General features: G+C 41.0%; 1 protein-coding gene across 2 annotated transcripts in view; it reads left to right on the top strand.

Annotated features, from left to right (window-relative positions):
• Window positions 1-12,309, top strand: part of Ptp4a2 (protein tyrosine phosphatase 4A2) — a 31,432-nt gene that overhangs the window by 190 nt on the left and 18,933 nt on the right. Inside the window, exon 1 of one of the 2 annotated variants that reach the window (XM_021636746.2) lies at window positions 124-147. The exons of the other annotated variant lie outside the window; for it this stretch is intronic. The gene's annotated coding sequence lies outside the window, so the exon portion shown is untranslated. Of the gene's footprint in view, window positions 1-123; window positions 148-12,309 lie in introns of those variants that run through there. 2 annotated transcript variants of the gene reach the window in all.

Here is a 12,309-nt window from a genome sequence, read left to right as displayed (position 1 = left end):
CTCGGCTAGGGGAGGGCGGGAGGCGCCGCTGCCATTAGAGCAGGCCCGAGACACGTCCCCGGAAGGAGGGCCGGGCCGGGCCAGGGGCGGGGAGCGGGGCTCGAGGTGGGGGAGCGAACGAGCGAGCGTGGAAGAATGCGGGAGAGGGTGCGTGTGCGGGCGGCGTGTGTCCTTGTGGGGGCGAAGGGGCGGCGAGGGCGAGTGGGGTGGCGGAGGAGCGTGGCGGACGGGGAGGTGTGCAGGGGTGCGCCTGCGTTTGTCCGGCGCGTGAGCGCAGGCATCCTGGAGGCCCCCTCGGTCTTTGTGTGGATGGTGAACCTTCGCGTCCGGGGCTCCTGACTCGGGAGGGAGCGTGGGATCCGTGAGTTTACGGTCAAGTAAGGGAAAGGGGGCTGAGTCCCCCACCCCACACCCCCCCAACCTGAAGCTGATCCCTGGCGCTTCTCTCCCCTTTCGGAAAACCGTCTGTAAATTTACGAATTTCCAGAGATGCCTTGGCCGTCCTCCCCACCCCCCATTCCCCAGAGCTCGATTCTTGCCCAGGATCCTGAGTTTTTGCCGGTAAAGTATTCGGAAGCGTAAACTTTTTTTTTTTTGGTAGGTGAATGCTTAGTGTTCAGGTCAAGGTTATTTAATGAGCTAAACCGCAGTGTCTTTTAGCTGTGACTCTTCTCTTGTCCTTCTGCAGGAAAGCCCCCAAGACACAGTCGTAGTATAAATATCGATAAGGAAGTGCCATAGTAGAGTTTCTGTCCTTGGATTTGTCACGGATTATAAAGTGACTAATCTAGCGTTATTGTAGGCATTCAGAAATGCTTCAGTTTGGAGTCGCTATTACTGGATTGGTATATGGTATTTACTTGTTTCCGCGCTCTGTGTTACTGGGTAGTTTCAGACAGGAAGTGAGAGAAGTTAAGCCTTGTTAATGTGCAAAAGGAAACTAAGACTATAGGAGAACTCAAATTATCAGGGCTTTGTTTTCTGAGCCTGACATTTTTAGTTTCGGGTTGAATGATCCGAAATAATTGTTAATGGCTTTTTCTTTCTGAGGTTGAAGAAGTATTTCTTTTGTTTTATTTTACTATTTTTAGAAATTCCAGTTAGGAACTGTAGTTCGGTATGGTCCCAAACTCTTTGTAACAGGTTGGCTTTGAACTCTGATTCTCCTGCCTCGGTTTTTCAAGTGTTAAAATTATACGTGTAGAAGTAGGCTGAATCAAGATGAAGAGTTATTGATTCATATTTTCTATTTAATGATGTAGTCATAGAAAGTAATTGGAAATAAGCAAAACTGAGCCTGGTGGCACAGGTCTGTAATCTGAGCTGCTTGGAGGTCAGGCCAGAGGATGGAAGATTTTAAGGGCAGTTTTTGAAACTTTGTGAGCCCTTATCTCAAAATAGTAAAAGGGGGTCTTGAAAATAGTGGTAGAGCACTTACTTACTTGTAAAGAGAAGTCCTAGGTTTAATCCGCAGTGCTACTACTACTACTAAAAAAAACGTTCAGAATAAGGAAAGGTTAAAAGGTTTTTTTGTTAGTGGGTGTAGAATTACAAACAAAGATCAACATGTTACTTGAAGTTAGAAATTTTACATATATGTAACACCTGATAAATTTTTGTTAAACGTGAACAGTTTTCTGCAGCCTTCCTGGAACTTATGCAGCCCGTGCTGGCCTGGCGTTGTGGGTAGCACTTTTGCATCCCAAGTGCTGGGATGGCAGGCATGACCAACTAAGCTTAGGTAGAAATTAGTGGCTTAGATTCTTAGTGTCCTTTTTCTCAGCAAGTAGCATACTATGCTTGAGTAGCATTGTCATTCACTGGGAGGTGGGAGTAATTGGTAATAAGTGCCACTATGCTACAGGTGTTTTTTTAATTCTCATTTAATTCTCACAGCCACAATAGAGGTGGAGGCTATCCTTTTTGGCTTTTTTTGGTTTTTTTTTTTTGGCATGTGTTTGAGACACTTCTGTTTGCCAGGCACTTAGGGATTTGGTGATGTGCTCCCTGGACTTCATAGTGAGATGAAAAGATACACAGCAGCAGGTACTTTATTCACCAACTTGTTCCAGGTCACACAAATAGTAAGAATTGGATTAAAAATTAAGGTAATCTAAAGCACCTGATTTTTCCCAAACCATTCTCTCAGTAGCATGTCTGACTTTGAAATTCCTCCTTCTTACAGTGATCTAGCAGTTTGCACTCACGAGAGCTGTGGAAACTAATGGAGAAGACAAGTGTCTTTGAGGCAAGAGGATTGTTGTAGGAGATGCTGACTTGAGGCTTTGTGGGTGCGCTAAGCTAGGCTTTTATGTGGGAGAAGATCCTGCCTTGAAATTGTCTTGGGGCCCCAGGGTGTGTGCTTTGAGACATTTTTTTATGAGGCACCTGGGATATGTCTGGGAGGGAAGTCTGATGAAGGAAATGTAGCAGACTTTGATGTTTGGGTATTCTGTGTGTGTTATAAGGGAGCATTTATTGGAGCTGAGGAGTGAACTGAAGTTGCCACTTTGTGAAAGTTTTTCTCTTGGGGTGTGCAGATAATTAAGTCAAGAAATTGCAAATCACATGTAAGAATTCACTTGAAAGTGCTGTTAATTATAAGTTGAACTCCAGATGCAAAGGTATTACCAAGACAGCAGTTTGTTACACTTAGTAGCTAGAAAAAGCTGGCATTTCAGAACACCTTTACCAGTAGAAAATAGTTCAGAACTGCTGAACTGGATATTTTTTGACTCAGAACAGAAGTCAGACCACTCCCTCCATGAGTCAGTCAAGTAATATTTAATTTGATTGAACCAAGTTTATAGGCAGAAACCATTTACAACATCACTGAACTTTGGTGGCACTAGAGAAGGAAGAGTAACTGAATGCTTCTGCACATGTTTTTCAAAGTCAAAGTCCCATATATGTAACTATATACTTGCTGGAAACTGTGAGCAAATTGAGTTGTAATATTTGGTTTCTGTGTGTGTTAGGTGCACCCGGGATCCCTTCCTCACCTCACCCCAGATTGAATCCAGGGCCTTCTGTCACTCTACTAAGGAGCTGAACCCTGAGCCCTTTCACTACAGTTTTGACACAATGTTGAAATTCAGTAGGGATTTACATACACTTCAACCTTTTATTGGGATTAGGGGTTGGAGATCAGTAAAGCCTCTGGAGAAAACATTGATACGGAAAGCTTCAGGTGAACCACACAGCTTTCCGACATTCACTCTGGAGATCAAAACTTGTTAGAGCAAAACCTAAGTTATGCAGAGGTAGAAGTTGGGAATTGTTAAATAAGGAGTAGAAATCTGGACAGAGTTTAATGTGGTAGGTTGAGTCACTTCAGTAAGGAGGGTAGTAGAAGGGATGTGGTTTGGGTGCTTGTAAAATATGTTAAACTTCAGCTAACTTGGTTACAGTATTCCTCCCTCCCCCCAGAGAGGGTTTCTCTGTAGCCATGGATGACCTGGACTCTTGTAGACCAGGCTGGTCTCCAGCTCACAGAGATCCGCCTGCCTCTGCCTCCTGGAATGCTGGGATTACAGCGTGCACCATAATATCCACCTAGCATTTCCTTCTTTAGAGGCCTTTTTGAGTCTCATCACAAACCATCACCTTTATATCCATCCAGGTGATAGTTCATCAGGTAAAGGTGCTTACCAGTTAACAACCTGAGTTTCATCCTTGGAGCTTGCATGATAGAAGGAGAAAACCAACTGTAGGTTGTTTTCTGACTCCTCATCTGTGCTTTGTGGCCCACACAAATACACATATACACCCACGGGCAAAATAAATGTAAAAAACAAACTGTTGACTCATCACATAATAAATTTAATCCCATAGTGATATTCTTTCATCTTTACAAGTAAGAGAATTGGTTTATAGATTAAATGTTGAATTTCAAGTTTTGGGCTCTAGGCTGAGATGACAGTAAGCACATGGGGAGGAAAAAAATTGTTTTCCTTTTGGAATTAAAGCATTAAATCCTTGTTGAAGCAGTGGATGCTCCTGATAATTTGGGAAATGGTGGTTTGAGTTTTATCTTTTGAATAAAGGAAGAGTCTTCTCCACCCCATGTTCAACCTCAAAACTATTATACGCAGATGTCTGGTATCTTCACGAACTACATGGTTATACATGAATCACATTTTCTGCTTCACTTGACTTCTTGTACTGTCTTTTAGGTCTTGATGGTGCAGAGCTGAAGTGGGTGTTAAATGTGCCCCTTGGAGTTATGGCGGTCTGGGCCATTGTTATAGCTGTCATTTTCCCTGCCCCTCCATTTAGAAAAGCTGCTTGGAACTGTAGGCTCTGTGTGCTTTCCGAGAACCCTCAGGAAGTTAGCAGGGCTTGCGGGATAGAGTGACCTGCACCATATTCTCTCTGTTCCCTCACCTTCCAGCCTCGCCCCCTCTTCTTCCTCCATCCTTCCTTTCTTCCTTTTTCTTTCTGAGACAGGGTCTTTAACTCTGACTGGCTGTTCTAGAGATCCACTGGCCACTCACTGCCTTTCCAGTCCTGGAGTTGAAGGTGTTCACCATCACACCTGGGCCCCTGCACTCCCTCCCTCCCCCCTCCCTCCCTCCCCCCCTCTTTCTTTCTTTCTTTCTTTTTGAGACAGAGTTTCTCTGTACCTTGTTGGCTATCCTGGACTTGCTTTATGGACCATGCTGGCCACGAATTCATCGATCTGCCTGCCTTTGCCTCCCTGAGTATTGGGATTACAGGTGTTTGCCACTTGTGCCCAGCTCTTAGGCTCTTATATTTTCAATCATTGTAGATTTATGAAGAAAAATCTTTCTGAGAAAAATCATTTTGAAATGTAGACCTGTTACAGCTAAAGTTTTGTGATTTGTTTCTTGTTTGTGTGCTTTTTTTTTTTTTTTTTTTTACAATTAGGTTCAGTCTAGAAACTTAACAGGACAGCCCTGGCTGTCCTGGAACTCCTCCTGTCTCTGCCTCCTGAGTGTTGGGATTAAAGGCGTGCAACACCACCTCATGGTTTAGAAATGTAATTTTTAATGTAGAGGCTGAGAATGTAAATTCAAGGTCACTTTGAGCTTTGAGGTTACGCTGGGCTACAGTGAAGCCATGTCTCAGACCATTCTTTAGTCTCTTCTAAGTTTATTTAAGGAATTTATTTAAGAGAATTTAAGGATGAGGCTGTAATGTGCACCTTTCTTTGCTAGTTGAGTCTGATCTGAAACAATGCACTTGAACATCAGAGCTGTCTCCTCTAGAAAAGAGGTGTTTAATTCTTTCATAGTATTTTTGGATTGAAATTTCATTCTTCCCAGAGAATGTTAATTCTTTTGGCGTAAAATTCACCCTTGATATTTATTTTAGCAGTTCTGATAAATTATATTTTTTTTTCTGCAGTGGTAAAAAATGTTGGCTCTAAGTAATGTATCGTTTGACAATTCAAAATGAGATCTGCTTCTGGTTAGTTGTCTTACAGTTTTAGGTAAGATTTGAAAATCTTTTTTCCTCCCTCGCTGTTTTATAGAAAGCTTGTACTAGGTTGTACTATCATTATATTTGTGTATTTAATTCATGTACATGTTTGATATATAGTGTTAGTAGTAGGATGAGCTGAGTTTTCTACTTTCCATTATGGTGAAAAGCCTATCATACAGGAACAGTCCTGGCTGGTTAGTTCAGAAGGATGTGAGTCATCAGCAGGGTTTGTCAGCAGATTGAGAAGGATGTGATAGAGGAACAATAGATTTTAGTGACATGATTCTCTGCTTCACATGTGTGGTTAACAAGCAAGGTTTTGTTTGGCGATTGGTTTAAATTATGTAGATAATGAGAAGCAAGCACTTGAAGTGTGAGTCACATTTATGTGCATTTACGTGTGTGTGTGTCTTCTGAGGTCCGTGGGAAGCTGACCCAGAGCCTTGGTTATGGAAGGTAAGCTGTATCCTTAGCCCTGACTGTGTTTTGGCAAGATCTTGCTATATGGCCCAGGACCCAAACTGTGACAGTTTCTGAGACCAGGAATTCATGTTCCACCGAGCCTGGCTAAGCTCTGTTCTGTTTTGCATTTCTAGTGAGATGGGATCTTTAGTTAAACTACTTTCTGTGTCTGGGGGAAAACCAATTCAGTGATCAAGTGGGGTTAATGAGTATAGCGCATATTTTCATTGTGGAGGTTTTTTTTCTGTGTGTGTGTGTTTTAGAGGAGGAGGAGGCAACCCCAGTTTGACAGTATTTGCTCTCTTCATAAGACCACTACTCCACTTTGGAATTTCTGAGACTCTTTAGTGCAGTTTGAACTGAAAATTTCCATATGGTCAAGTGTTAATCTGGTTAGCCAAAGGCTAATCTTCCGAAAGTCTCATTATCATGTCCTTTACTATTCCTGTTAAGTTCTTCTCGTTCCTGTCAGTTTCACATTTTTCCTTAGAAATTTTTAGTTTTTATTACATACGTGTGTGTATGTGTACCTATGTACACTTGTATGTGTCGGTCAGAGAACAGTTTAATGGGAGTTGCCTCTCAGTTGTATTCTGTGGATCCCTGTCTTTATGCTTGGCAGTGGGCACCTTTACTTGCGGAGCCATTTTTCTTGGCTTTCTTTTGAAGTCTTGATCCTCTTCCTTTCTTTTCACACTTTTTCTAAAATATGTAGTGTTAACATGAAAGCTTAATTCCCATCAAGTATCTTTGCCCACATTGACTTTTTCAAGAGCTTGATCTAAACAGGGTGTGTATGGTGTGCACAGATGCTTTGTTACAGATTGGTGTGTTGCATTTTAGTGTCATGCAGAGGTGGTGGGGTATTACAAATGGAGGAAGCATTTGGAAGAAGAAGACAAGAAAGATTCGATTTATGTTCTTAAATTAGAGCCCATGTCAGACTAAGCTAGTGGCAACAGAAGACTCTTGGCATAAATAACATCAATGACTTCACCAGTTTACTTCACATTCATACATAATATACACCGTTTATTTTCATTGTGAGATTTTTTTTCTGATTGGGAATATTTTTGTGTTTAGTGAAAATAAACTTCATGCCATTATTGGACAGTTACTGATAAGATAGTATATTTAAGAGATCTACAGACACTATGACTATGAAATGTGATTCATAAAAACAAGATAGAGGAGGTCAAGTGTAACTTAGCCAGTTTTCATTGAAATGTAGACAAAAATGCCCTAACAGCAGAATGTTTTCTGGGGCTCAAATAAAGGACTTTCATGCTGAGAAGATGGGTTTGGATACCAAACGTCTTATTTGGTATCCTGAACATAGAGAACATCCCTCTCTCCCCCTCTTAGGGGTGGACACTGGACAAAGTGTGGTTTTGTGAGTGTATTTGACAGCCTGAGAAAGGAAAGTGTTCAGGTGTCCTGTGTATAGCTGGGAAGTTCTGAAACACTGTATTATAGGCACTAAAAAGGGCCTTCGGGTTTTTGCTTTGCATGCTGCTCCTGTGCTGTGGGTTATTTTGAAAGGTGATTCAAATAACCTTTTCCAAATGTCTGTTTGCAACCTCAGGGAACTTGCAGCTGCTGCAGTCACTTCAACTGTCCTGATGCAGCCTAAGAAACATCAAAGTGGTGTTGACAAGCAGAAGCCAGGTGTCCTTTGGGGTTCTGCTTCTGAATTTGCTTTATTAAAACTACCGCAGTTGAAAGTTGGGGTTTTGGAGGGTTGGTTGGTTGGTTTGGTGTAGACTTTTAGTTTTGGGGATTGAACCCTAGGCTCTGAGCGCACTGGAAAGGACTCTCCCATAGATCAATACCCTAAGCTCCCAAGTGTTCTGTAAATGAAACAGTCAGTTCAGTAAGCAGATTTTGGATTAATAAGTGTGTGTGAAGTTGAAAACTGAGTTAAAATGATTAAGATTTAAATTGTTTTTCGAGAAAATTACTTAGTCTAGTGAGATTAAAGAAAGATAAAACAAGAAAAACATGTCATGACTTAATTTTGTGGCAAAACAGCTAATTTGAGTACCACAGTTTTAAACACAAAGTCCAAATGAAATGAAAAGTATGCATGAATAGAATCAATCTAACTGCTCTATCTATCTATCTATCTATCTATCTATCTATCTATCTATCTATCTATCTATTTTTGAGACAGGGTGTCTCTGTGTAGCTGTGGCTGTCCTGGAACTTACTCGGTAGATCAGGCTGGCCTCAAACTCAAGAGATCCGCCTGCCTTTGCTTCCCTTGTGTGCCACCACCCCCTGGCCCCCCACCACTCCCTGGTCCAGGTGTTTAATTTTTAAGATTAACTGGCAACAATTAGATCAGCATTCAATGTTAGGATTATGCCATTAGGCCTTTTCATATTAAGAAATACAAAAATAATAATAATTTTTTTTTAGAAAAGAAAATTGACCATAATACTGTGAATTCTGTTGCTTTTTTTTTTTTTAAAGATGCTGATGAGTATTTTAAATTTTCTGTGTGTGCACACACCTTCATGAGTGCAGGTGGCTGCAAAGGCCACAGATGTTGGTTTCCCTGAAGCTGGAATCACAGGTAGTTGTGAACTACCTGGTTGTGCGCACTAGAAACTGAGCTTGGGTCTTCTGCAAGAGCAGTAAAAGCTCTTAACCACTGAGCTGGACTGTCTTTCCAGCCCGTTTTGTGTTTTGAGAGTCTTGTTTTGTATTACAGGTTGGCCTGAAACTCTCTGTGTAACCCAGATTGGCTTTCCAGTTTTGGTGGTCCCACTTAACTAACTGCCTTTGCCTCTTGACTGCTGGGATTACGGGCATGTGCCATCAGTCCCAGATAAATTTTATTATTTATGAAAGGGAAAATGACATTTTAGGATGAGAGATTCATCAGGAGAAAGTGCTAATCTCCAGGGGAAAACCAGGATGCAGTTGAAAAGGGTGTTTCAAATGTAGCTTAAAAATACCTACAGTACTTGTCTTACAGCTGTTTGTAGAGGAAGATATTACTAAAAAAGGGAAATTCCTAATCACCAGCGTGAAAACCATTCCCTTTGATTTGGGGTGGAAACAGGGCCCACTGGATGTGAGTGAGCAGCTGCCACTGTCATAGAAGCAGGTGTGCCTGTTGGTTAATTGCTTTCCTCTTCTTTTTGAGTGGCAGGTCATGTGTCTTTGCGGATTCTGAAATGTTAAGACATTTCCTACCATCAAGGTCATAGCTTCTTTTTATAGAACGGATTATTGATTTCTGTACTGGAACTTCATCCTCAAGTTCCCTTCTTAAAGGAGGAAGTGCAGGAGTGGGAATAACCAAGGAGTAATGCTGAAACTCCTGAGAATTATTTTCTCTGGTCAGTTAAAGAAGCTGTTTATTTTATTTACAGATATTCTGGATCTTAGTTTACAAGAACACAGCGGATACTTTATCTAGGATCACAGTGGGTGGAAGGAGGGAAATTAATATGAATCTGCTAGGTTTCAAGAAGCTAGTGTACCCAGTTTTTGTTTGATAAATGTGGCATTAGAGGATAAAGCAATGTTTATCTCAGCAGTGCTCAGATAGGCTAGAGTAAGTCAGGAAAATGCATGACTTCAGCTTGAGACTGGTTAACTAAATGAGATGTATTTAATTGGTAAATGCGGGTTCTCTTCAGAGTACATGCCTTCATGAGGAAGCTTTCTCAAATGTGCAAAGAACAGTACAGCTCTTCGCTCGTAGTCTCCCTGTTTTGGTGGTCATGATTTCAGTCTATAGTCTTGAGTAGCTGCCTATGAATTTTACAGTTGCTCAGGACCTTGACCTTACCCTTACAATGTCCAGTCTGTGGACATAGTCTTTTGGGTTCTACTTGAGAGTGTGTCTGAAAACTGACTTTTTCTTATCTTCTGTATTGTAAGTTACTGTCTTGGTCTCAGCCACATTATCTCCTAGATAAGAGCAACAGGCCCCCTTACCCATTTATTTTGCTTCCACCCATATCGGTTTTTTTTCTAGTCAATGCTTATAAAGCAGCTGGAGTGATCTCTTTAAAACGAAAATTGTAATTCTTGAATGAAACAACTTAATTGGCTTCATTTGAAGCACATTGTTCTCTAAATGAAAGCAAAAACCTATGGAGCCTATAAGGTTCTCACTTCTGACTTGGCATTTCTTTGTCCTCTATCCCAGTATCACTGACCCTCCTGTTTTTCCCGAACACCCACAGCACGTCCTTACTTTATAATTGTAATTACAGCTTATCTGCTTGTCTAAAATGCAGAGTATCTGTTTGGTTCACACCCTCTGGAACTGGTTAAAATGTCACTTTTCTGGCAAGTTCTTTCTGATGGGCTTTATAAAAAATTGGAATCCTGGTCTCTTTTGAAACTGTACATTGTTTTACTTTGCGTTTTTCTCCAAGAAGTGGCACTGTATTTATCTCCCCCCCCCCACTAAAATGTAAAATTCATCCCAACAGGAATTTTTAAAAAACTGCTTTTGCCTTAAGAGTATGTGATGAGCTAGGCATGGTGGTCCACACCCTTAATTCCAGCTCTCGGAGGCAGAGGCTAGCTGTGAGTTCAAGGCCAGCCTGGTCTACAAAGCAAGTCCAGGACAGCCAAGGTTACATAGAAGAACCCTGTCTCAAAAAAAAAAAAAAAAACAAACCAAAACAAAGAATGACATATAGTATATATCCAATAGATACTTAAATTAATATGTTCATAATTAGACATACACAAATAAATTAGCTCATTTGGGTAAATTCAGATTAGGTCAGTTGTATTTTAATGGAGAATGCAGATGTTTTTGTTCATGTAAAAGAGATTTGTTTTAGGGAAAATATTCCAAGGTTTTGGCTGTGTGTACAGTGTGTGTATATTTGGCTTTATGCTGCCCGATCATACTCAAATTTGTATGGCTTCCTATAGAATTTCTGTGAAGAAAATAATAGTAAATACACTTGTTTTTCAGGCATTGGGATTTAGGCTCTATTTCCTTCTGTCTAGAATTCTTTTATTATGCATTTGTGCTCTAATGTGCTGTTTTAATTTGAATACTAGTGTAGATCAGTACACTAGAGGGCTTGTATGACTTCTTCGGAGCTGAAAGAGGTAGAACTTGATGGGAGTAGATGATGTTGGTAAGGCAGAATCAGATTAAATAGGACTGATCTCTCCTGCCTTGAATTGCTGTATTTACGTTTGAGCAGGACTGTAATTGCTGAGGCATAACATGAAATTTGCTGAGTAACAAATATGAAAACTTTTCCTGGAACTGTGTGGCAGGCTTGCCCAGGACACAGGGACTAGCCCTCTGGAGGCTTTTTCTAATAATTGATTGGAACATAAGTTTAAGTCATTAGAGGTTCTTTATCACCCTAGAATTTTTTTTTTTTAAAAAGATACTATATGTAATATTAAATGGAATAGCTAAAACCATTCAAAAGGTGTTATGTTAAGATAAGCAAATTATGCTTCTGTCCTTCAGCACCCCCCTCCCTCTGTCGGCCTCCAGGAAACCTTACTCTCTTATCTTTGTAACCTTTTAGATACTCCATGGGTATGAAAGTTCTCGGAAATATGTTTCTAAAAGCATACCATTTATTCTGCCATGCATCTTTAAAGTTTGTTTGCCTAATAGAGTCTTTCATCTATGTTCACCTATTACATAGCTCTATTTTTAACCTTTGCCTAGTTCTCCATTTTAAAAATAGTCCCCTGCTGCTGGGCAGTGGAGGTGCACTCTTTAATCCCAGCACTTGGGAGGCAGAGGCAGGCAGATTTCTGAGTTTGAGGCTAGCCTGGTCTACAGAGTGAGTTCAGAACAGCCAGGACAAAACAAAACAACAGAAAAGGAGACTGGAGAGATGGCTCAGAGGTTAGGAGCACTGGCTGTTACAAAGGCCCTGAATTCAACTACATGGTGGCCCACAACCATCTATAATGAGATCTGGTACCCTCTTCTGGCCCGCAGGTACACATGTAGGCAGAACACTGTATAATAAATAAGTAAATCTTAAAACACAAACAAAGAATATACCCTGATCAAAGGATGGGTACTGGATTGTTTCATACATGTTGGCGTTAGGTTCTCATTTAAGTAGATATAAACAGTAGAATACTGACAACAGGATTTTAACTGTTATACCCTCAGAGTTTTTATTTTAATTAATTTATGTGCATTGGTAGTTTTGAGGTATGACTGTTAGATCCTCTGGAACTGGAGTTATAGACCATTGTGAGCTGCCATGTGGGTTCTGGGAATTGAGTCTAGGACCTCTGGAAAAGCATTCTGTGCTCTTAACTGCTGTGCCATCTTTCCAGGCCCCTAGCCTCAAGAGTTTTTGGTCTCTATGTCATTGACTGCTTGCCTCTTCTTCCAAACCACTTTGTCTTTTCCCTCTGCTCTCCATTGCT

This window comes from Meriones unguiculatus, chromosome 3 (genome assembly GCF_030254825.1).
Source record: "Meriones unguiculatus strain TT.TT164.6M chromosome 3, Bangor_MerUng_6.1, whole genome shotgun sequence".
Taxonomy (NCBI): domain Eukaryota; kingdom Metazoa; phylum Chordata; class Mammalia; order Rodentia; family Muridae; genus Meriones; species Meriones unguiculatus.
The sequence above is the reverse complement of the archived record's forward strand: the minus strand, read 5'-3'. Positions and strand labels throughout refer to the sequence as shown.